The 24,689-nt window shown below is 43.5% G+C and overlaps 1 long non-coding RNA gene across 2 annotated transcripts; it reads left to right on the top strand.

Moving 5' to 3' along the window:
- On the top strand, positions 1–24,689 carry LOC107200038. 2 transcript variants are annotated; one of them, XR_001519468.3, is made up of 3 exons: positions 1–83; positions 22,541–22,666; positions 23,731–24,689. It is a non-coding gene; the product is annotated as an uncharacterized LOC107200038 (long non-coding RNA). The 2 variants fall into 2 exon arrangements; XR_001519469.3 differs by lacking the exon at positions 23,731–24,689 and having other exon boundaries at positions 22,541–22,668.

Here is a 24,689-nt window from a genome sequence, read left to right as displayed (position 1 = left end):
CTCGGGAGCGCTGACTGGCTGGGAGGAGGTGTCAGTCCTGCCGGCGCTCGGGTACCGATTGGCAGCCGCGGGCCAGGCAGCAGGTTAGGTTGCGCTCCCCCCTCCCCGCCCCCCCCGCCTTCTACGCATTTCTATTTCCCGCTTTATTTATTTATTTTCCTCCATAAACTTAAATGACCCCGGAGGGGCGGGGCCGGGGCGGGGCCCCGCCGGCGCGGGCGGCCAATGGGAGAGCGGTAGCGGGGCGGGGCCGGCTGCAGCGCGGGCCAACGGGAACGCGGCAGAGGGTCCGCGCTCGACCAATGGGGCGGCGCCCCCGCCCCCGCCCGGAGCCGGCGGCGGGTCCCGAGGGGGCCGGGGCCAGAGAACAGGGAGCGGGGGGGCGGACGGGTGTCCCGGGGGTGGGAGGAAGGGACGCGGAATCGCTTCCTTCCTCGCACGCAGGAGCCGCGGCAGCACGCCCGCCCCGCAGCCTGTGTGAGGCGCTCACCCCGGGCAGCGAGCGAAAGGCGTTTTCCCAGGAGCGCTTCTCTCATCCCTGCTCTGGCCCAGGGATCCCTCGTCTGGGCGCTGTGGGACCTCTGCCCGTAGGGGTGGGGCAGAGAGCCTCTCAGGCAGAGCAGACAGGTGTTCTTCCAGAAGAGGCGTTCTTTGTAGGTGTTGGGTTTGCAGCCAGGGCCAGATTGAGGAGCACCATAAGCATTCTCTGAGCCCCAAGAGCGCTGGTTCCTCCAGGAGGAACCGGAGTGCAGTGGGCCGTGTCAGTCTCCCTGCTTTCCCATTAAAGAGAAGGCCCAGGCCTTCCTTTGTTGTTATACCATTACTGTATTTACAGAGCTTTTAACTGTTCTCAACATCTCTGAGGGTTTTTTGGGTTTTGCTGGCGTTTGTGATTGTAGTCCTTGATGCTTATTTACACTGTTCTTTCGGAGCTCTGCCCATCTCACCTACCTTCCCCTTTCAGCATGCTTCCTTCCTGTTTCTGGTCAAATTAAACTCACACTTTATCTAAATTAATCACTTACTATCCTTCCTTCCGGTGCTCTAGGTTAGTTGAGATTTGGTGGCTATCATTCCTTTGAAGAACACTGAGCTTCTTACTTGCCTTTTTTCCTGCCACTCTATACCTGTGTGATCCAGCAGAACTCTTCTGCAATTCCCTCATCCTAGAGATTGGTTATATTTGCTTTTCTCTGTCCTTCTGTTTGCATGGACCACCCAATGTAAAGTTACCACCCTTTCCCTTGTTTCTTCCCACTTTCCTATCACAAGTGTTTATATGTGTCTCTTGGAGCCATGCAGGGATGCACTCCCATTCCAGATGGTTTCTCCATCTTCCCTGTCAAAGTTTGTCAGCAGTGTTCCAGTAAGCATCCCTTGTGGTCCTTCCTGCACAACCACGTGTCCCATTGCTGTGATCGTGGGTGATTCCACTACCTGTTTGGAGAAAGCTCTTCTGTCCTCCCCTGTCCTCAGAAACTCCTGTTTCTGAGTTGGAGTTTGTGGGAGATCCTTACGAGGACAGGGCTTCTTTCATCATTCTCAGGGGTTTCTCTTGAAGTAGCCCTCACTCCTTTTGCACATTCAGTTTCAGAACTGGTGGATAAAAACAAGGCCATCTTTCTTCCTCCCCCATTACCTCCCTGAATAAGGCATTACCTTTATATTTTTATTCCATTTACATGGATTACATCTCTTTTGCCTGATTAGAACAATTAAAAGCTACTTTTTGGGGTTTTTTTGGGTTTTTTTTTCGTTTATTTTTTTAGTCTATGTAGCTGTTTGTGCATTGGAGGGACTTTTTTTTTTATATAATGAGAGTAAGCAAATTAAATCTGGTACTAGGAGAAGGTAAAGACCCCTCTCAGACTCAGGTCAGCATTGTAGAGAAGCACTAGAATTTTAACCCCGGGCATATTTTGACTGCATGGCTGCTTCAACATAAGTGTATGCTGAGGTTCTGTGCCGAATCAAAGCTTTAATTTCCTTCTCATTTTTTTGGCCTGTTCTGCATTTTTAAGATGAGACAGAGTGTGAAATAAAATGCTCAGAAAAATAATTTCTCTAGGGCATATTCTGTTTGATAATGTCATACCTGGAACTTCATCTGGGCTGTCAAAACAATGTCGCATGACAGTAAAACTGAGCACACTTCATATACATAAATCTTTCACAGTCTGTAACTACGTATCAAGAATGAGCTGAAGGCTTCTGTAGCTGAGCTATTCCACTGAGTGAGAAATGATGTGACCATCAGAGAGCAGATACCTCCCAGCTAGCATCTCCAGGTAACACCGTGTGGAGGTGGCAATGATTTAATACTCAGATGTGCATTTATGATGCATGCCATGGAGGGACAGGGCACTGATTTTAAAGAGATGCAGAAGAAGAGGTTCTTCTCCTTGAACATCATTTGTTGTCCACCATGATTTGCAAGACCACGTTTCTGGTGGGAATTGCAGTTGTATCAGTGATGCCCAGCAAGTTAGCGGTGATTGCCTCACACAAGAGGGAACAGCATTTCCAGTGGTGATGTGGGTCTGCTTCTTTTTGATGTCATCATTGACAATTGTAGGATAGTGAGCACGCTTTTAAAATTTAGGGTTAGAAATCATGCTCAAATATATTACACAGCTCTCAGAAGCTGTGATGAGAGCCAATTGTGTTAATTTCAGAAAGCAATCCAAACAGCCACCTGGTATTTAATAGAATTGCTTAGCATGATACAGAAATATAAATCAACTATACAGGAACTATAGTTAACTAATTTCCTCCTTAAGGAGGCAAAAAGATGACCTAAGAGGACTAGAGAGGTCAGGCTAAATCACAAGTGAAATAAAAAGCAAAGGAAAAGAGGGCAGGTCTCATGCTAGGGTATCCAAACACAAGAGTCATACCAGAAGTAATCCCAGGGAGAAATAGTTCTTCTGTACCCAGTGCCAAGGAGGCCTCAGCTGAAATACTGTGTTTGGTTTCATACACTGCATTTAAAAGAGGTTTTAAAGATCAGAGACTAAAATCTTTGAAGTGGCAATGGTAAGGGTCTTAGAAAACATGGTCTACCAAAGAACAAAGGAACTAGATTTGTTTCGTCTAGAAAAGGGAAGAATGAATGAGGGGAAAAATACAAAGTTCTGGCAATAAACTTCTGTGGGTTCAGCACTGTATTAGTCTTTGGAGGCCATAAGATCCCTGATGGTGGAGGCTTTTAAAATCACACCAGACTGGCGTCAGCTGCCCTCTAGACAGTTGCCCAAGGCAGCAAAGCAGGAAGATCCTGAGTGGCATGCTGCCTTGCTGGGACAGGCTGGGAACTGTAACACTGGGAACAGAATATCTGCAAGAAACAACCCAAACTTCCCCAGGGCTTTCAGCAACAGCCAGAAGCTCCTGCTCCTCCTGAAGACATGATAGCACCAATCAGCTCCATGGTAGCATGTCATGGTAGCAACCTCTCTAAGAAGCAGCATGTGCCAGCTTCTGCTTAGCTTTGTTGTTGGGTTTATGGCAAACCCAAGATTACAAATACAGTCAGGCCAACACTCTGGGAGGCTACCAGGCACTAGGTGTCAGATCCGCTCCAGTGTTGTCTACGCTTGTCCCTGCAAGACCTTTCAGGTCTGTCCTAGCATTACATTCTTGTGTGCAGGGGTTTGACTAGAAGAGCACCATAACAAAAGGCCACTCTGTAGATCCACGTCTTTGTGCTGCCTGAGCTCAAATTACACAGGGAACAATTCCTTTCACACTAACAGAATTGCAAGAAAATGCCTTTATTGGTGAAGTAAGATTGGACTCCTGTAAACAGCAACACTCCAGTTGCACTTTTGTGGTAGCTTTATACATGTGAATATCAAATTCCATATAGATGTTTACAGAATTCAAGTTTTGGGGGATCAATGCCTTACCTTAATTGGCAGGAATGAAGAAATAGTTGCACATCAAGCAGAGCTCACAGTGAAAGCATAAAAAGTCTAATTTATTACGTTCTTTCAATATGACTTCATTTTCGAGCATTTTGTGACAATCTGACCTAATATTGCACTGATTCAGACAATAGAGCTGTTCTATTGTACTTTAATGACTGGAAATGTAATTTGCTTCCTGTTTAATATTTAAGCCAGCAATAATACCAAAAAGGCTTATTGCTCCTAAGAAAAGATGAAAGGGGCATAACTCTTAAGGTTTTCTTGTGTTCAAAATTTGACCTACTTTAAAAACACTAGAAACTCATGGGAATGGTCTTCAGAATTAAAAATACCAATATAAGATTGTTGCCTGGGAATTTTAAGATACATCACTTCCAGCTCATAAAAAAGCAGAATTTCCTTCCCGAGGGGAATCCAGATAATTCAAAATTAATTTTTGTCCCAAAATACTGAATTAACAGAGCTTTTCCACAGAAAAATGAAGTTTGGAAAGAAAAAAAAAATATTCTGAACATAAGAAATTTGAGTTTGATGACTGTCTTGAAATTTTTTGGTCTGGCTTAGCTGAAGAGCCATCTGTGCCTATTTCAGCTGCCCCTAGTGACTCTCACATGACCAGTGCTCTGTGGTCTTCCTTCGTGATACTCCTTGGAGAGAATAGCTCCATGGCCATTCCACCTTGCCCATACAGCTTTTCCATGGGGAGCAAGGAAGACAAGTTTTGGTATAACATGCAGGGAAGACAACTTGCAAAGGCTGGTCAGAAGAGGATAACAGGAATGTCCATTACCTGAACTTCTACGAAAGTGAGGTATATTGTGGCTCAGACAGGGATGCAGAGCCATGGAAATAAAGCAACTCAGATGGAGAACAGCACAACAAAAGCATAACCTTCACATGGGGTGCAGTGATGAATTTGCCCTACTGCTTCCCCCAAAGGGTCATTTTGTTTTCATTTGGTCTTACTGCACATCCCATTATACTTTTGGATGACCATATTCAGTAGCTCTGCCAAGCCTTTCCTTGTTCCATGCGCCCTCACTTCCTTCTCCCTTTGGAGTCCACATTCCTCCTTGTTTGGTCTCTTTATTACAGCTGTCTCCATTGCAGGGCTCTGTGTGCTGAGTCCCACACCTCCATGAAGAAGAAACCTGAGATCCAAGGCTTCACGAAATTCCTCAGGGACCATTTCTCAGAGCCATTTCCAATAATGAGCATATTACAAGTAGTTATATATATACTGTTAAGCCACTGTCATACTTTCACTTGACAGATGGGTATGCTGGTCTCTGCATAAATTTACATTGGTAAATATACATTAAAAAAAACCCCAAACAACCCAAAATATCACTGTGAGTGATTCCACAGAAACATCTGTATTTTGCCAAGCCCAACTAAACTTACTCCTCTAGAAGCACATACAAAAATTACAGGTGTCACTGAAAGGAGGACAGACAGGAGACAAATACTTTCCAATGTTTTGTTTCACTTGGTTTTATAAATAAGAGGGTGGCATCTCTTTTTAAATCATGACATTTTGACAAACAATGATGCTTTGTGTTACCCTTGGGTGAGAAGAAATGTGAACAGAATAGTTTTGGGCAGTCTGAAAAGCAGCTTGGGAAGAAAGACTGTTGTGAACTATTCCCAGATCAGTCATTTACTTGCTCCATATATTTGGATAAGATACTTAGTCCTTATCTATATACCAAGGTTGTACTGCTTCAACTTTAGTTCAGTAAAGCTATACAATCTTTAGTATTAACATGACTATATTGGCATTTGAGTACCTTTATCAGAATAATATGCTCATATTGGGCAAATCTTACCGCTATAACATACCTTTGTACCATTACAACTGCTGGCACAGCAGAGAGCACTGTTAAAACCAGAAGATAAAAATCTCACCCCTTGCCAAATATACTTCTACCTAATACTGAAGTGTGCACAGCCCACCTTTGCTGCCTCACTTTCCATCGAGAAAAGTCTTTCAGACCTTGCCTTTCAGGGCTGCTGTGCTTTAGTTCCTATCTGCAACAGGGCTTCGCAAAGTCTGCATGAAATATGTCAGGGCTTATTTTTAGCCAGTCACAGAGATTTTTTAAAAGTGTTTGCAAGAGGTAGCTGTACCCCAAAACACACCATAACAGGGGGTTTCAGCTGGGTCTGCTTCCTTTTCCTGTGAAGATTTCACTTTGCATTTGACTCAGACTTTTGTGACAGCTATTTCATGACATACTCACTGTGTGATCGTCCCTGCTATTTCATGCATTAATGTGAAATCCCAACCTTTTTCTCTGGACTTTGGAGATTGGCTTCTTTCCCCCACCACCATTAGTCTGATGAGCGAAGGTTAAATCAAGAAGGACAAAAATCTTCCAAAAATACAGCCAGGCCGTGTTCCCTGCCGCCTTTTACCCAGCAGCTGAGTGAGAAAAAGCCAAACCAAGAGGCTGCCATCTGTGGGAGGAACAAGGGAGGACAGCAGAGCCTCCAGCCCTGCCAGCACCTGAGGGGAGTTGGGCAATGTTGGGCTAATTGTTGGTGTAAATGACATCAGCACTTGGCCTAGGATCAGTAGCTTCTCTCCGAATAATTTAGTAAGTACAAATATTAAAAATATTTGAAGTTAGACATTAACCAGATGAAATGTTTAGACAGCAATAGTAAAATGCATTTGATCAAGCTTTATGGACTGAAACTCAAACAGAGTTTTATTTAGCAAAAATAATGGGGATGCTGATGCAATTCCTACTTAATCGAAAAGGAAAAATTCAGAAGAAACTGTCTTTTGAAATTAAAAATGTAATTTCCAGGACAGCTTTGGACTTGTTCACAAGAGATTTCCTAATCCACAAATCCATTCTGATGGCTCTTTTCCCACAGGCATTCTCTCTAAGCACCAAGGCCACTGATATTTTCTTCTTCTGTTCATTTTGAAGCCATGGAGCAGGATACTCTGCAGCAGGGTTTCTGCTCTGTCTTGTCTGCTTGGCCCTGCACTGACTCAGTTGTCTGCTACTCTGAATATGAGAGACTCAGATCCAGCATTAGAAGGAAAAGTCTGGATTACATAGGCCCCAGAAGATGCCTACACTGAATAGGATGCATTAAGGGATCCTCTAGATTGTCAGCCTTATGTCCATATATTTTCCAATTATCTAATTGGAGCATAGTTAAACCAACATTATTGGCATAAACCTCCCCCTCACCTGCTTTCTTCCAAGAAGTATGATGTCTAGGCAAAGTGCAGGGACACCAGGACAGCCAGCCTGCCTGTTGGGTGATAGCCTGGGTCCAGGAATCCTGTGAGCTGGAGGAAGGGTGAGACCTTCAAGAAGCCACAGTGGATTTTAGGTGCTGGAGCCTTCCATGAGGCCTGCAGCCCCAGTCATCTCCAAGAGCATGGAACTCCAGCCCAAAGCTGCTTGCTGGTGTCTAAGGAGTGGGTCACATCTGGCTTGAATTTAGCATTTGCTCTTTGTTAGCGCTCTAAAAGCTGTTTAATTTATGCTCAGGCTGTGTGTGTGTGCATGTGTGTATGTATGTATTAAGCAAGAGACAGCTGGTCCTACACAGGCAAGGTTGACTGTTACCCCTGAGGCAAGAGGCCCATGGAAAGCAGGGTGGCCAGTGTTTTATTATTGCCCTCTGCTATTCTTTGACCTCCACTTGATATATTTTTCCATAACCCTAGGCAGCGAGCTCTCGGTGGGTGGGAACTATCCATTTGTTATTGTCTGCTAAATGAGGACCTCACTGTGGAATACAGCTTCTGAACACAGACAAATGTTACCAACAGGCAGTGTGGCCAGCATCTGTCTTAACTGGTCCATCACCACAGGCAAGGTGGGTATCACCTGAGCCAGGGGAAGCCTGCAATGAGAGTAAAATGCCGTTCCCTTACAATTGTGCCAACCGGTGAAATATGAAAGCCATGTTACACATGAAAGCATGAATGATGCACATCTCAAGAAGCAATAACTAGATAGCAGCACGCAAAGGTGACCTGCAAACCTCTTGACAAGGACAGTGGGGAAACAAGAGCAATTAAAGTCAACAGTTACAGTGTGAGAAAATGCTGCTTCCAGGCATACCAGAGGCACAAACTAGGCACCGGTGTTGCCCTTCAGTTGAATTTGTTGCTGAAAAGTGAGTGATGTCAGCACATCAAGGGAACTTCCAGGAGACTTGTATGTGCATTTCTGGCCCTCTAATATTCCTTTGTCATGCAGAACAAAGGACATTTTGCCTTGCCTATGGTATCTGATATGTGACAGTGCTCGCAGGATATTGAAGGAGCCACAGTTAGAGTGGTTGCAATTGCACCATTAGGGATAAATGAAACAAAGCTGTACCAAAATGAAGTTGAGAGGCCATTAGCTCAAAGTAAACATAACCTAAAGGGCCCAGGGTATTCCCTGGGAATAGTATCCATCATTTTGCCATGAAACTGCTTCAGAATGCAAGTCTTTCTGAGGGAAGCACTGACATACCTGATGTAGTATTGCCTAACTGCATCAGTAGCCTTGGAGGCTTTAGCTTGGGGGGAATTACAAGTGTTCAGTTCCTCTCCAGGGGACATTAACTCTGGAACATAATGCTAAGCATTAAATTATAAAGCATATAATCATTGCACTGCTAATCAATTCATGTTCATACTAGAATTCTTACTTATCCCTTACACCTTCCTAGATCCCACAAGCTTGGGTTGCTTTCTACTCAACTGTCCAGTTTGGGCTGGCAACACATGAACCCTGTCTGAGTGGTGTCAGGACAAAAATTTTTGGCATTCTGAAAACTGAAAGTAAAGAGATTAAACAAACCTGACTGTAAAAATACACTACATAACCCAGTGACCTCAAGATTGTATTTATTTTCACATGTAATTTTGGTAAAAATGTATCTTTAAGATTAAAGTCAACACAATCAATGTCTAGTCTGCTGCACTGTCAAGATAAAAATCCAAGAGGCTTTTTAAAGAGACTGTGTCTAGCTGTCTGTGAATTTCATGGTGATGGAGGGCCCTGATAGTGCACAACATTGTTCAAGAGTCTGGGAACCAGAATTGCTTGTCTAGAATCCAGGTACTGCTTGCTTGTGCTATGTACTTGCTCAGGGTTTTTTGACAAATTATTTATTTATTGTGTCTTTCACACACACCTCCACCCCCAAGAGAAAGTAGTAATAACAATATTCCTAATTTCTATACAAAAAATTATAAAGGAAGAAGGGCAGAGTTATTACTCATAATATCTACTATCATTATTCTAGAATAATGAGTACAATTAGTGATGTAGTGGACATTACTGTACTAGCAGTAACGGAGCGAGTCTGTAATGTGTTAAGGTTAGAAATCTATAAAAATGTTAACTTTCTTACAGCCTCCAAAAATAAGCTTGTCTGTCTCTGCACTGCTGACAGCACTTGCTGTATCTAGTGACAATGCTGAAATGACAAGTCTCAACCCTGGCTTGCTCCCTCATTTCTGTTCACATTAGGTTAGGACCTGGAGGGTTGCAGGACACCCTGTTGCCTGATCTCTGAATGATGTCATCCCCAATCACTTATGTATCATGTTTCTGGGGCACTGAATCATTTCCCCTTTTGTGCTCTTTCTGATGAAGAGGAACAGGAACTAAACACTTTTGCCTTTCATAGCCCCTGGCTAGTGGGAGCCAGTTATATTGAGCAGGCTGTGCTGGAACTTCACATTTCAACCAGAAACGCTTAGAAATTATGGTGCTTGCATCCCATCTAGTGGAGGGATCAGATGAATTCATCAGCTGCTTGCTGCTAAGTAAGCACATACTTCTGCTGTGAGTGTAGGAGCAGAGCTATCGGCCTTGTCAGGATGCAAGCAGTTCACACAGCACGCTCACGGTGGTGATTCACCCCACACAGAATGAATTGGGTGCATTTCCTGACACAAAATTACGTCTGAAAGTTTACCCTGGCGTCAGGCATTTGCACTAGGAAGGAACAACTGGCTACCTTTAACTGTGGGCAACAGCTTTGCTGCTTCAGGGCATCAGCATGAGAGCCAGCTGTAATTTCTGAGTTGCTGCCAATGATTAAAACTAATTAGCCATTTTGAAGATAACAAACACTTTGCAATTCCCTCTGAATCCCCCTACAGCCCCATAAGGATCATGATCCAACTTGAAAGAACTTTCATCTACTTCATAGGATGGAGAATGAGATATCCTTTCTTCCTCCATGGAAGAGGCTGCAGAGCCAAAACCTGTTCAGTTGTCCTTACCTGAAAGAAGGCAGTGTTCACCAACAGATCAGGTGAGCAGGGCATGTTACAAATGACCCTAGTGGCAGTAGGCTGAGCCATCTGTACAGATCTGTACAGATTATTTTCACTTGCACTGAAGTAATTGGGGGGTGGTTTCTGGTAGGTTTGAAAACGAGCTTGAGTGGCTCCTTCTTGAGAAGAGTTCATTCTGCCAGCCCCTGAGCCTCATTCCCCACTGGCCCCCTGCAGCTGCACAGTGCAGAGCTCAGCTGTCTGCCACCAGGCAGACATCTGCTGTTGGTGCCACATGCAGGCATTTCCTACCCTGCTTTTCAGCATCTGGGAATCTCAAAGGCAAAAGATTATTCCCAAAGAGGGGAAGGGCTGCCACTTTCTGCTCTGCTACTGCTTTAATAGAGCCTATCAGGTCACCTCTCATAAAAAAAAACCAAAACAAAACAAACAAAAAAAAACAACCAGTGATCCAGTTTTACAACCAGCAGTTTCTTACAACCACGAGTCTTGCTGGTACACAGAGAAAGCCTTTGGACATGGAACAGTCTGGGTGCAAGTGAGAACACGAGATAGGTGGGCATGCCACCCTCCTGACACATTACCCACTATCAGCTGGTGAAACCTTATTTCATAGATCATAGCATAGATTTCAGCTAAAAGAATTACTTATGCATAATGTGAGTGTTAGAAGGGGGTTGTTCATTCCTTCTCATCTTCATACTTAGTGACCACCCATAAGTTAAAATGCTTTTTCTCTATAAAACAAAAATACAATGCCTTTTCTTACCTGGCAGTGCCTCCAGCTTTTGCACAAACAGATGTGAATCATGTTTTTATAGTATGAAAATTCTCTGATCGAAGTGCACTAGATGGCAGTGTTCCTTTTGAATCAATGCAGAGCCATGGCTCCACCATGATCCCCTCATTCAGAAAGCAAGGCCATAACAAGTGTTGACATTGTTATTCTCAAGGTATTCTTCCAAATTTTGGGTTCCAAACTTGGTGTCTTTCCAAGGTGAAAAACTGCATCCTGGCTCTTTGAGTCCTTTCTGCCATTGGCTCTTACAAAATTTTTATGTTCAGTTGTGTACTGTTGCTTCTTGCTGTTGAGCCCTCAGAGCTCACCCTGGACCCAAAGGGTAATTGTGTTCCTGCACAGAGTGGCTATAGCTCATATATTCCTTAATCTCATCCAGACTCAGTTTAAACAGTAAGTTTTACAGCAATTACCCAGTACAAGCTTTGATCTGTTGTTTGTATTACTCTCTGGATTCTTTGCAAGAAAAAGTGCTTTGTTGATGTATTAATACGAATTTGAAACTTTCGTGTAACACATGGCTTTCCAATGTGAAGCCAAGGAGATATTAACTCTGGGAGATGCTGGGAATGCTTCAAATCAGCACACCTTACCAAGGGAAAACTACATATAAATTCAGACTGGGAGAGGAGTAAGTAATTTTGACAGCCTTTTTGTTTGAGCTTGCCCACAAGTGGACAAGAAATACATTAGGATTGCTCCCATCTAGTGATAAATTTAACTTCGGCCAGCTCAACTGTGCTGGTTTGTCCTCTTTTGTCCTCAAGGTAAGGTTCCAACTGATTTAGCAACTGTGCTTTTAGGAGAGAAAGCAACAGTAAAGGGAGCTGCATTCTTCAGCTGAGGTTGAAGGGATGGTGAGGGTTGAGAGCAGCTCAGACAGAGAAAAGAGGTGAAAAGCAAAGTATTGCTCAAACTGTGTTAGTTGACTTCCAGCTCCTCATAATGCAGGAATGCAAGAAGGCATTTAGAAGGAAAGTCTGATTGCAGGGTTAAACAAATCCCAAATGGCCGAAGAACCCAAATAGCCGAAGAACAAATCCCAAATGGCTGTAAAGTGGAAGGTAGAGCATCTTCCCTGGTGGTGAATCCTTGGGAAGCCCCAGCACTGCACTGCTATGTATGGCAGAGAGACATCTCCCATTCAGTGCCTGCACTCAGCCCCTTGCACTGGAGGAAGATAAAGGAAATTAACTCAGTCCTCATCCCTGAACACCCAGTCTGTGGAGACAACACAAGCATTTCCTTTCCGGTTGATCTGAGCTGAATCTCACACCCTTTCACCTATAGGAGGAAAACTGATCTGGTGTAGCTTTCACCCTGGCTCTAGGCTCAGAGTTCAGTCCAGGAAATTATGTGTAAGTGGAGGTTATGAAGACTTATTTTTTGTTAAGAAATAAAAATAGTGTTTTCTATTTAAATGCAGCTCCACTGACCACTTGGATGGAAACCCACCAAACCTTTTTGGGTACCATACCCTGCCACCAACTGTGTACAACACATCAGATGACCTGCCTGGACTGCAACACTTGGGAGCTTGTAATCTACATCCTGATGCCACACCTTGGCAGCAAGAGATGGTGTCCTTCTGGTGGCAGAAACACCAGCCCTGTGGGGTAGTTTGGTGGCAAACATGGCTTTGTGTCCAAGAGAGGGCAGCATTCTTCCTCTGCTGGGAAGGCAGGGGAGGCGGGAGCTGCCTGACCACACGTCTCTTTCTAGGAAAAGACATGCTTTGTCAGATGGCATTTCAGAACAGACTTTCAATTTAAGACTTCGTGCATCTGTTTAGGGAGATAACAATTGATTTTACACCTTAGAGTTGCTAGGGACAATTTATCACACACACCTGTAAGTAAAATCCAAGCCAATTCTTGGTGTGCCATCCTCAGCTGCCATTCCTGCCTCTATTCCAGCAAGAAGGCGTGGCAGTCTCCTGGTAACCAGCATCCATCCACAGGTGGTAGCACAGAGGGAAAGCAACTGCATCTCTATTTCAGAACATATAGCTTTATACTGCAAGGTGGTAGTGGAGGAGGGCAGGGAAAAGAGAGGAACAAATAGGCATCTGCCTACACTTTTGTTACTGCTTTATATTCAGGTTTTATATTTAGGTTATACTAAAACTGGACCTCAGAAAGAGCAGCCAGTAAACATAACAGGAGACTCCAGCACTTATCAGTAGCTTGCATCCCAAATGGGACCCTCTGTTTCTTAGAGCTGCATTTCCTCCAATTACCCACATAATCCACCCAGGTGGATGCCTGTGTAAGCCCACAGTGATGCTCGTACTGTCTGTATATCTGGCAAGTGCTGAGCTCCTGATGATCTCAGTGGCGTTGTGGTGCAGCTAAGAAAAATCCAGCCTGTGCTGCAGCAAGGGAGAAAAATACACAAAAGCCTTTCCCTTTCCCGGCTTCCTTCTGCAACAGGTTAGAAGGAAAGAGAAAATGTAAGTAGCTACACTGCTGCACCACTCCCTGAAGTAAAGGGGGCTGATCACAGAAGGGTTCTCCATCATTGGCATACTTGGGAAAAGAAATGTTCCACCAGCATTTAATTTCAGAGCTGCGTTTCAGAGCTCCTGTGGTATGCTTCTTATTGGCCTAATTAACAAGCTTGAAAGACTAGGAGTCACAAGGTTCATATGTAAAACAGATGGAAGACAGGACATCAATAAAGCTCTTTTAGATTATGCTGGGAAAAAAAAAGCAGAAGCTTTTCCTTGAAATAGTTTCAAGGAAATGGAATTTGATTTACAACCCTAATATGGCATATTATTTATACTGTTGCAAACCTTTATGAATGCTAGCTTCTCACTGAAGATGAGTTTTAACTGCAGCAGTGGATGAGGGTGGCTTGGATGTAGTGCTTAGAACATTGAGTCAAGAGAAGAAAGTCTTACTGCAATCTCTGCTATTGACCTGACACGCAGCACTTCACCCCACCCTGCTGCCAGCCTATTTTAAAAATAGGAATACCTCATTTATATTATGATTTGAGATACTTTTAAGCTACACATGATTAATTATCCTAACAGAAGAAAATGGAGGGTTGTTAGAAGTTCAGATCCTTCAGTTTCTGAGTACTGCTATATTTAAGTTGGCAAGTGTTTTCCCTTCCATTTTGATTAGAATAATTTCAAAGAAAAGGCAGGATGAGCCATTCTGCTCCAATGCACTCAAACACTGCACAGTTCACAAAATCATCTCTGACTCAGTCCAGTCATTCCATAGAGCCACATGGAAGGACTTAAGCCCTGAATATACACGAGAGCCAAAAAAATTGTCATTTTTCAGACTGTACTGAGCACATACAGTTTCCAGTACAATCCCCCAATTCAGTTCATAAATTTAAGGTTAGCAGAACTCATACCACCATGCCATAAACATCAGGAGGGATCCAAAGAGCAGTGAAAATAAATGATTATGGATAAAAATGTCCTAGCCATTAGACTGTGCCCAAAGGCCAGGCATCAGTTTGTTCTGTCTACTAGCTCTTACTGTCACATCTCCACCACAACCAGACATTTACACTCCCAACAGCAGGCAAGTACTAGGATGTGAGCACATGCTACCCTTCCACTTTTATTTACTGGAACAGGCATGGCTCTCAGCTTCACTGTCACTGTGACTTTGGATGCTGGATTCAAGCACGAAGAGGAAATCTCTCTGGGACAACTGCAGTCACTGTATAACAAACCCAGTGTGGAAACCATGAAATGGGAGTTTAGCAAAAGCTTGGTCTGATCTACTGACCAGGCCTATTGAAGGAACAACTGATAGCTGAAAAGCAACGAGGAGCATTCAGAGCCTGGTCTCATGAAAAACTCAATTTGAGCAAAATAGTGCTCTTTCTGCAGCCTGTGCATGCTGGGGTCACAGAGGATGCTGGATGTGCTCTCTGTTCTGGGGGAGGAAAAGACCCCACACTCACCTGTCTGTCTTTACCTGAAGCTCTGACCCCGACTGATTTTCAAGGAAAGATGAAAGAAGCACGCCGCACCCAATAATTAACTTTTGTACCAGTTGTGCCAATGGTCAGGACAGAGGTCATCTGATATGCTTGTCTCCTGTGAAACACTGAGATGTGAAGATTTGCAGCTCTCAGACCTGTTTCAGTGGGAAGCAAAGATGTCTGGTCTGCTGAAAGCAAATGGGATCGGTTGTTTTCCTGTATTTCTTAAATGTGCTAAAGGGACCCAGCTCGTTCAAGCCACAGGAAGGCCCATTAATATCCAATAAGCTTTTGGCAGAATACAGAGCAGCAGTAAAACACTTGCCAGAAGGATTGAAATGCAGACTTGGGACTAAGCAGATCCAGTAATAGGCTGGAGCACCTATAATGGCAATTAGACAGAAGTGCATGGATCTAAAAACTCAATTCAGTACCCCTAATCTCCTTTCCCACCCCACAGCCAGCCTCCCCCATTCACCAAGACTGTAGGCCTCTTCACTTCCCTCCTAGGGATCACTAGATCCCTTTAGCCTGGAGGATGTTCACAAAGCTACAAAGTTCACAAAGGCTTGATAAACCCCTCCACAGACAAGTCCATCCTACTGCTTTCTTCACAGAGGGAATGAACAATGGGAGCACATCCTCATTCCTGTGTAGGTGGCACCTGCACATCGTGGATTCCCAAACTTAGCTTTGCTTCTCTGTGTGCCTGATGGGAGCACCTCTGTGCTGAGCTCCTACCTATCCGTGACTGGAGCTGTAGTAGTAGGTACAAACCACTTAAACCTGGATTCCCCCACATCACGCACAACTGCTGACCATGGTCCTGTTCTAGAGAGGCTCCCCTTGGCATGCATTAAGGGACAAGAGTTGCTTGTTTATTCCTTTGACAGGCACGGCAATTCACACCTGCAAACAGCAGAGGATCCGAGAGCTATGCACATGTAAGATGGGCCCTGCCCTCTGCCACGACTTACTTGTCTCTCAGTAAAAACAGAGGGATCGCCTTCTTTGGGGCCATGAAGGAACTGTTTGCATTTCTCTTAAGCTCTCTCCTGCCCTTGTCTTTTTGTTTCCTGACATGAGACAGACCAGTCCAGCTCTTAAACCAAAGCACCTGCAGAAGCTCCACACTCAGTACTGAGGGAGCAGCAAGCTCCACAACACAGTATTCCTGCTGTTACTCCCACACAGTCAAATCCCACTCTCAGAGCAGCAAGTCCTAGACAAGCAGATGGGCCTCACTGTGTGTAATGGCTGTGTGGGCAGGGACAAGGACTTGCTCAGCCCAGAACTTCCCAGTTGCCTGGGTTTTGCCAGTTGCCAGCTGACCCTGAGCTGTGCCCTTGCTTAATGAGCAGCTTTCTGCAGGTCTCTTTCTGTGCCATTTATCTTCCCCCAGACCCTGCACAGGGAGCCTAAGCCAGGAGCCTGGGCTCCAAGGACCACAACAGCTAAGCACTGCAGCACCCACATCCTTATGGAATGTCATGGGCAGAATGGAAGCTTCAGAGAAAATTTACCAGGGAGACCATTCTGTTGAATCATGAGTTTCAAAAAAGATCCTCTTGCTTTCTAAACTCCTCAGGGATGAGTCTGTGATGCAGCTGAATACAATCTAAGTCCAAGGCTTGGTCAACATTTTCTCTCTAAAGCATTAGGGAGGTGTAATTGATCCTGTCTGTGACTTTGTCCTGCAGGAATAGGGACAGCAACCCAAATATATTTACAGAAATAAAATTAATTATTGATTTAAATTTATTATAATGATTAGATCAAAAGATAGTAATCAGAATTATTTGCTTCAAAGTATAGAACAGCTAAAACTGTAGTATAGTGCACTATTTCTGAAAGCAAAATAATTATTAGAGATTGATGTCATTCACCCATACCAATGACAGTGGGAAAATCTCATCGAGGAGTGACCTTGAGCTCCATGTAATGCAGGAACCCCCACACACACTCCAAGAAGGGATATGTTAGAAGACTCTACTGTTAAAAAGTGGGACTGAGCTTTTATAGTGCAAAGTGATTATCAGTTATGTCTTCAGGCCAGCTATGGTGCTATGTCAGCTCAACAACTTTCGATAAATTATCAATACTATCAATACGTGAGCAAGTTTGCCACACTCTCACTAGAGCCAGTGCCAGTTCCTGTCAAAAATCGTTGTTCTCCCTTCAGAATGTTTAACTTAGGGATTGATGAGCCAGGCTGGTATCAGCATTCTTCAACACTAAAAGCAGCATGAACCCCATTCTCCCTGTACAGCTAACTTTTGCAAATAGAGTAAACTTGGAGCTGTTTTACCACACCTAGGCAGAGCATCCTCCTACACAGGATCCAGATCTGCTCAGCGGTGAGCCACATGGTCTGGCTTCTAAAGCACAGACTCAGGCATCAGTTTTGCCTGCCAGTTCCAATATTGACATCTTGTGTTGTTAGTTAATACTTCCAAAAGGACATCGATGGCTTATTGCTCGAGCATGCATAGCACTTAGGGGAAGGCTATTCTCTCTCTGGGTACTCCCACCCTCTAACATACCAGCCCAGGCAGTTCCTGGTTTACTAACTTTTCTTTACATGTTTTCACTTCCACTCACCTTTCATTATAATTACAGAAGTTTTTCTTAAAATAAGGTCTCTGGTTTAATGGTGGTTCATCAGTTGTAAGTAGCAGAACCCCTTCTATTCCTCAGAAGGTATTTGTAGCACCTAATTCTTGTCTCTGGAATGCCATCTTTCCCCAGTCCAAAATTCTCCATGAGGTTCAGTAGGAAGCTGTATTACTCACCTTGCAGCATGGACACTTCCAAAGCAGAACTCTTACTCAACAGTTTTAACACTATAAAACTTGAGATAAAAGCTGACAAATAACTTCATAACAGATTGAAGTGAAAGGAAAGGTGTAGATTTATAGTGCCAGTGCTTTATAGGAGTCATACAGGAATCAATGACTACATGGTCAGAAACTCCATTTTAGGTTTCATGCAAGAGATGGCACTGTTAGCACCAGCAATTTATTTAGAATCAAAAGGAAGTGTATGTGGGAGGGCTCTGATATATTTTTAAAGGTAGATTACAAACACTAATATTAGAGAGATATTTTTGTTTCTGTTTTGATTAACAGAAGGTTATTAATTTTTCTCTGAAGAAAGACTCATGCATTCCATGGCAAGCATATTGATATTTCACTAAGACATAGGAAACAGAAAAAGAGTGAGCTAGAAAAGAAAACCTAGAAATCCAATGCCAACCAAACTAGCAGTGTTTCTTGTTTAATTAAGAATTTCTTTTTCTCTTACCCAATGAACAAGATCTATGCATACATGCATGCCAAAACTAGAATTATAAAATTGTAATAGGTGAGGAATTTAGATCTTTCTTGGCATGCATCATATTAATCTTCAGTTGCTAGATCTGCACATATTAGCAAAACATGTATAGATTTAAAAAACAAAAATAGAATTAAATAATCAAAAGAATCTCAGCAGAACAAGCAGACTATCAGCACCTAGACACACTATTCACAGCCTATGGAGGTTTCTCACTAATCTTACACTCACCATAGTTGTGGAGCTATCAGTAAAACATCAAACCTCTGCTGTTCACTACAGCAACTCAAAGCCAATGAGTTGCTCAGTGCCTTCCAAACCTTGTCCCTGTACTGGCACTGCAGGTGATCAAGAAGAGCTGCCTCCTTGGTGGGGCCTGACCTGGCAGGGGTGCCTAAATCACACAGGGGTATCACAGCACAGCTGAATGAGGCCATACCTGTGCTCTCATAGGCAGATGCACCCAATACTTAAGATATTCAGTATGATGTGAGGCATGCAGACTCCCTTTTCAGGTAAGAAACACAGCAGAGGCTACTCTTGAGATATGCTTTTAATCATTTGATAAAAGCCCTCTTTTCTTCCTTCTGCTTTCGTGCTAAAGCCCAGTAAAAAGCCTTTAATCACAGCATTTTCTATTAGTCCTTTGGGAGGTTTCCTGCAGCATTTCTTATTAGTTCCTTTGAGTGGTTTCCTGTCAGGTTTCCTAATTGGTGAAGCTGACCAAAGTAGAGTCTGGAAGCCTTTCCTCCCTTCACTAACACCCCGGCAGCATGTTTCAATCCCTTCTCTGTTCCAATGCAAGCACTTAAACAGCCAACTTTTGTGTCTGGTCAAGTTGATTTTCAGCTGGGTTAGCCCTGTGATCCAGCTTCCTTATGCCCCATAAACACATGTACAGAACAAGGGATGGGGCTGGGGAAAAAAATAAATAAGGTTAAGGCTGCCCTTTTTGTCAGCAGCTTGCCTTTGAGTCAACTGAAACCAAGACAGTGCTCCTGTGTTGCCTTCTCTAAAAGGCTGTGTTCTGAATGCACCTTGCCACAGAGAGTCTGAACTATCTCGGCATCTATTTCAGTTCTTTAAAGCAAAATGCTGCTGGAGTCTCTGTCAATGTGTCCTAAGCAGTGAATGTATTCATTGTACAAGGAGGAGAATACTTCATGAGAGCAATACAAGCAGACCTTGTTGACCAATTTAGCTATTGGAAAGTGGTAGTTTCAGCAGTCTGATGATGCCTTAGTGTTTGGAAGCCAGAAAAGTGCAGTAAGAATATTGGTATGTGATGTACATTTAGATCACTTACTTGTAATGAAGGAAGTAAGGAGAGTTTGAAGTTTCCTACTCCTAGCCCAGCAGTAGATACCTTTCATTGCTGAAATCCAGATGTGTCCAGATCTGCCATAAAGCAGCTTTCCTTGGGATGTTGGGCAATTTCCTAGAGTAAGAGATTCCATAACTAGGATAGTACTAGACAACTCAAAGTACACACTGGAAGTCACTTGAAACATCTTTCAGGCAAGAACCCCTAAAACTGATGAAGGTTAAGTCACAGCAGGTTGATATTGTGCTTTTTCAGCTAGGGAACAAGAGGAGAGGGAAAACATTTAGTGCCTGGAGGTTTCCTCCAATGCCATCCACAGACTGGGGAGTGGAACCATGACGCTTGCATGCGTACCAGAACCACAAAGTTCCCCAAATCTCTAGGGAGAATGGGAGTGTTGCACATGACTTAGAAAAAGCAAAATCAGATCCTGATGGGATGCTGATGGGATGCTGGCCAACCTGAACAGGCAGCCTAAGGGCCTGCATTTGTCCAGAGATGCTTTTGGGAAGTGATAAGGCAAGCTTGTTCCCACCAAAGATGGGATAGCTGTGCTAGAAGGACTCAATGTTGTGAGTGTAAGGTAACTGAGAATCTGCTCAGATATGAAAGACTAAGGCTCTGTTCTAAACTTGTGGACAGAGGCAAGTTAAATGCTGATTATTTGGCTGAAAAAAGTTATGTGAGGATTGTGGTGCATTCCCATTCCAGAAGCTCGATTAAATAAGCAATGCAAAGCTGTTGGCTCAGTGTGCTAAGATGGACCAATTTCTGCAGACAGTAACACCAAGGGATATATTTGTCTAGTATTAGACCTGCCTGCTTTAAAAATGCATTCTGAATGTTGAGGTACTTTACTATTGGGTGTATGGGCATGACACTACCCTGGAGAAAGACTCAAACATTGCCTGTGGGAGCAGGAAACTCAAATGACTGCCATCACACCCTTAAGGGACTCTGTGTTTGTCAAAGGCACAAGTGTGTGCTAGATCCCAATGGAGCACTTCACTCTGTGAGCTGTCCACAACACAGAAGGGATAAATAGAGATGCCTTGGCACCCAGTTCTATCATCTCTTTCCAAGGTTCCTGGAGTTCTGAAGTCATCACAATTCAGGTAGAAGGCTTTGCACTGATCCTTCAGACAAGCTGAGTGAGACCTTTTTGGGTTGAGGTGCTGCATGTCAAGCATTTTCCACCCATGTGCAGACTCTTACTTCACTAAAGAATGGAGACACAGTCTTTCCACTTCCATATGCTCGGGTCAGCTGTGTAGGAAAACACTGCCTTTTCCATGCCAAGGCAATGCTCTTTGCAATATTCTTTGCTTCTTCACTAGAGCATTTCCAAAAGGACTGGAGAAGAATTGGAAGGCAACCAGAGCTTGATGCTGTGACTTATTAAACAGAAAAAAAAAAGGTTGACTGGATAGCCAAATGTTTCTCCCAAAAAAAAGCCATCATTTTTTGCTTCCCCAGCACAGGACCCAGATGGGACCAAAATAACAATCTTCCTGCTTTGCTTCTGGTACATGTCATTAATTTAACACAAGGGATGTTGTTGATAGACACCAGTTTCTCAGCCTTCCAATGTTATTAGCGACATGGAATCTGCTGCAGAGTCTGGTACAATGCCTTGTTTGTAGTAGCTTTGCTGCATGAAAAGAGAAAGTCCAGCCACCACAGTTACAGGGATGTAAGAAATGCTTGTTCTTTAGCATGATTCTAAACACAGAGCATGTGTTCACAGGTAAAGATATATCTTTATTAAGAAGCAACATTTATTCAGCATAGTGGGTTTTGCACAGCAGAAAATCTTCACAATCTTCAATGTTCTGTGTTTTGCTGGTGATCTCTCCTGCTTTTGAGGGTATAGAACATCCATGTAGTTTAAATACGTAAGTCATCCACCATCAAAATACTAAAATAAATCTGGGACCTTCTTCCTGTGAGCCTGGTTTGAGGCAGTGACAGAAAAAAAACACATCATTTCTTCTCTGGCTGTGGATGTAAAAGCAGTTCTCAAACCTAGCATGAAAGAATTTTTCTTTCACCAATGAATAATGGACCTCCCCTGTTTTCTGAGACTAAAACTCTGGTAGTATACTTGCTTCTGCCTCCCTGTATGTCTCATGCCCTACCTGGCAGGCAGGAACCTGACACTGCACCATGGACAGGCTTCAGCAGCAGCCTTACCATGCCCATGTGTCAGACTTCACTGCTCCCCACCTCCTGTTTGCCTCCCAAAGCGATATAAATGGATTGCTATCGCTCGGTGCCGATGCCCTTTCTGCTAATGTTTGTTTCATGCATGCTAATGAGAAGACTGGTAAGAACAGATTTATGTTTGGCTCAGCCCAGAGGTAACACGCATGAAAACGCTGACACAAATGCTGAATAAAAGGGATTTGGAAATCAACATCCCCTACTGTTACCAGCTACAGTGTAATCCTTTTCTAGGCCTGTTGGGAAATGTCCTTGGAGAAGCTCTGACATCAGTGCAGCTGCTTCTCTCCTCAGCAGTTCAAGCTTGTTTTCACATCTTCGACTGAGGCAAAAAGAAATGGCAGGGAGTGAACACATGAGAGAGGAAGAGATTATCTTCACTTCTTAAACTTAGTTGTGGAGATAACGTTCTTTGTATTTCTGGGGATTGAATGGGCAACTGAAGAGGATAGTGGATGGAAGTAGCTAACTCCTAGGTACTGCTTTTGCCTTTTTGCATGCTAAACCCTTCACCACTGAACCTTTTGTCTAATCTGGTGTGGTTGTTGGTACAGTTATTCACACAGTCACAGCTCTGCTTTATTGTAGTCAAGCCTCTCAGTCTTTCAGGCCACGTGCAGAAACGCAGCTGGAAAAATATGAGGATATGCATGATCTTAACTTCTTTTTCCCACTGTGTCTGCTTTTAATCTCCTTAGGTATCTACTTACTGCACCTAGCACATGGCTCCATGACACATGGCTCCAGCCTTCCCCTTGAGCAAAGAAGGAAAATCTGGGAATGGCAGTGCTGGCCTTCAGCCGAGGAAGGCAGCGCAGCTCCGTGTGAGTCTGAGCAGCTTTACATTTGCACTCTCTCAAAGTGGCAGCCCATGGGATTAGATGAGCACTGGCTAAAAGCATTCAAAAATGTGGAGAGGACTGGAAGAATGTGCAAAAGCCCAAGTCCAGGGCTGCAGTCCTTTGTCTAAATCAGCCCAACACGCACATTGTCTGAGGTGAGAGGGAAGCCTGGGAGTTTTAGTATCTCTGGATAAATGCCATCCCAGTAACTCATCCCCAGCATGTAGATATTTGGAGGCCTTGTGTACTGTAGTTCTTCTGCATTTGTCTTTGCTAAGAATATCACTTAGACTGGGATATAAATGATCAAATCTTTCCTAAAAACCTGAGGGGAAAATAAATGAGGTGTCCAGGCTTTCCTTGCAGTCAACGGAAGGAGATGGGAGGGCATTGCATCTCCGTGTCATCCCCTCAGCCCCAAATAATTTAACCTGTTTCTCCTCAGATGGCTCTAATCTCAGAAGATGCTTTGTTCACCTCTTTTGACTGTAGCAGGCACCTAGGGGGTAGCTTAGACCTATCTTGCTTTCAGGTTGCATTCCCCTCCAGATGGAAAGGGTGCAATTGTTGTAAGAAGCACTGTGCCTTCGTTACAGCGATGGCCAGTGGGAGCCTGGGTGCTTGGAAGACCCTGGCTACAGTCAGATTTATTCCTTTGCCCCACTGGAAGTCTCACTAGCTGTATGCACAGCAAGTATGTTTTGGACACCGAAAAATAAGTGTTAGGTAATAACTCTTAGCAGATTGCTTAAAATTTATAAGTGGTGATAAATAATGAATGATTATTATTCACTTCAGCTTTTAAAGCTCTCTATGCACTTTGAAATTTAAAGCTTCCATTCAACAAATGTGTTTGTTTAGTTTTGGAGAATTGCACCCCCTTTTTTTTTTAACAGATAAGCTATTTAAAAATGTATGAATATTTTAGGAGCTATAACAACCCTACAATTACATTGGAAACCTGACTCTCTACTACTGCACCTGAGGTTTTTTTTGCTTTTTGTTACTATGACATTGGTGATCAATCCTGCCACTCTTGCCAACAGGAGGATAAGGAGGCATTTGTGCCCATGGAGATGGCCTCTCTTGTCCATTCAGTCACATGTGATTCAGATGACCTTGGAAAAGTCACCTGAAAAACAAATAAATTACTCTCTGCACGTCATAGTGGATCTAGAGCCTGAATCTCTAAGATACCTCTGGAGATACTGACTACTATCATGTCAATGAGAACTGAAGGTACTCAGAATTAGTTAAAACTTCATAGAATTGATCCTGTGGGTCTTGATTGAAAGCCCATTAAAGCCCAGTGGAAGGTCTGACCATCTTCACTGGGCTCTTGATCACTTTGCTTGAAAGGAGCCCATAGATACAGGATTACAAAACCAGCCAAAGAAAGGACCTTAACACAGCTTTGTCATTGTCAAAGTCCTGTGCAGTGATTTCTCTACATTCCAGTGTGAAAAAAGATCCCAAAAGGAACTACCCATCCCAACCATGTCTCTTGCTTGTGCAGGCTTTTTCTGCTTGTCTTTAGGGATTGCACTTCAAACTGGAAATACTCTCTACCTAAGGCTTCTGTACCAGTCCCCAGTGCCTGGGGATTTGATGTAATTCAGAACTGACTTGTGCAAGCTGAGCCTGCATGATCTCTTCCTGGGATCAGCTGGGGTTCAGAACCACTCACGTTATGCTAGTGAGCCATAGCCTGAGATCACCACCCACACAGCCTGAGAAAGAATGAGGATGTGTTTATACATAGTATGTTATTGCCAGCATGTTTTGAGGTAAATATTGACTCACTCTACTTAGTTGGATATTAGGGATTAGTTTTTTTTCTATTTCTTTTGTTTTCCTTGTTTGAAGGTTTTTGGTTTACTTTGGTTTCTCTCTTTTTTTTAAGGAACTTTCTGGATTCTCTAATTTGCAAAAGAATTACTGAAGTAAAAATGAATTCATTAAGTTATCCTTAACTAGCTGTAATTTTCACTCCCTGTCTGGCTTG

This window comes from Parus major, chromosome 1 (genome assembly GCF_001522545.3).
Source record: "Parus major isolate Abel chromosome 1, Parus_major1.1, whole genome shotgun sequence".
Classification (NCBI taxonomy): Eukaryota; Metazoa; Chordata; class Aves; order Passeriformes; family Paridae; genus Parus; species Parus major.
The sequence above is the reverse complement of the archived record's forward strand: the minus strand, read 5'-3'. Positions and strand labels throughout refer to the sequence as shown.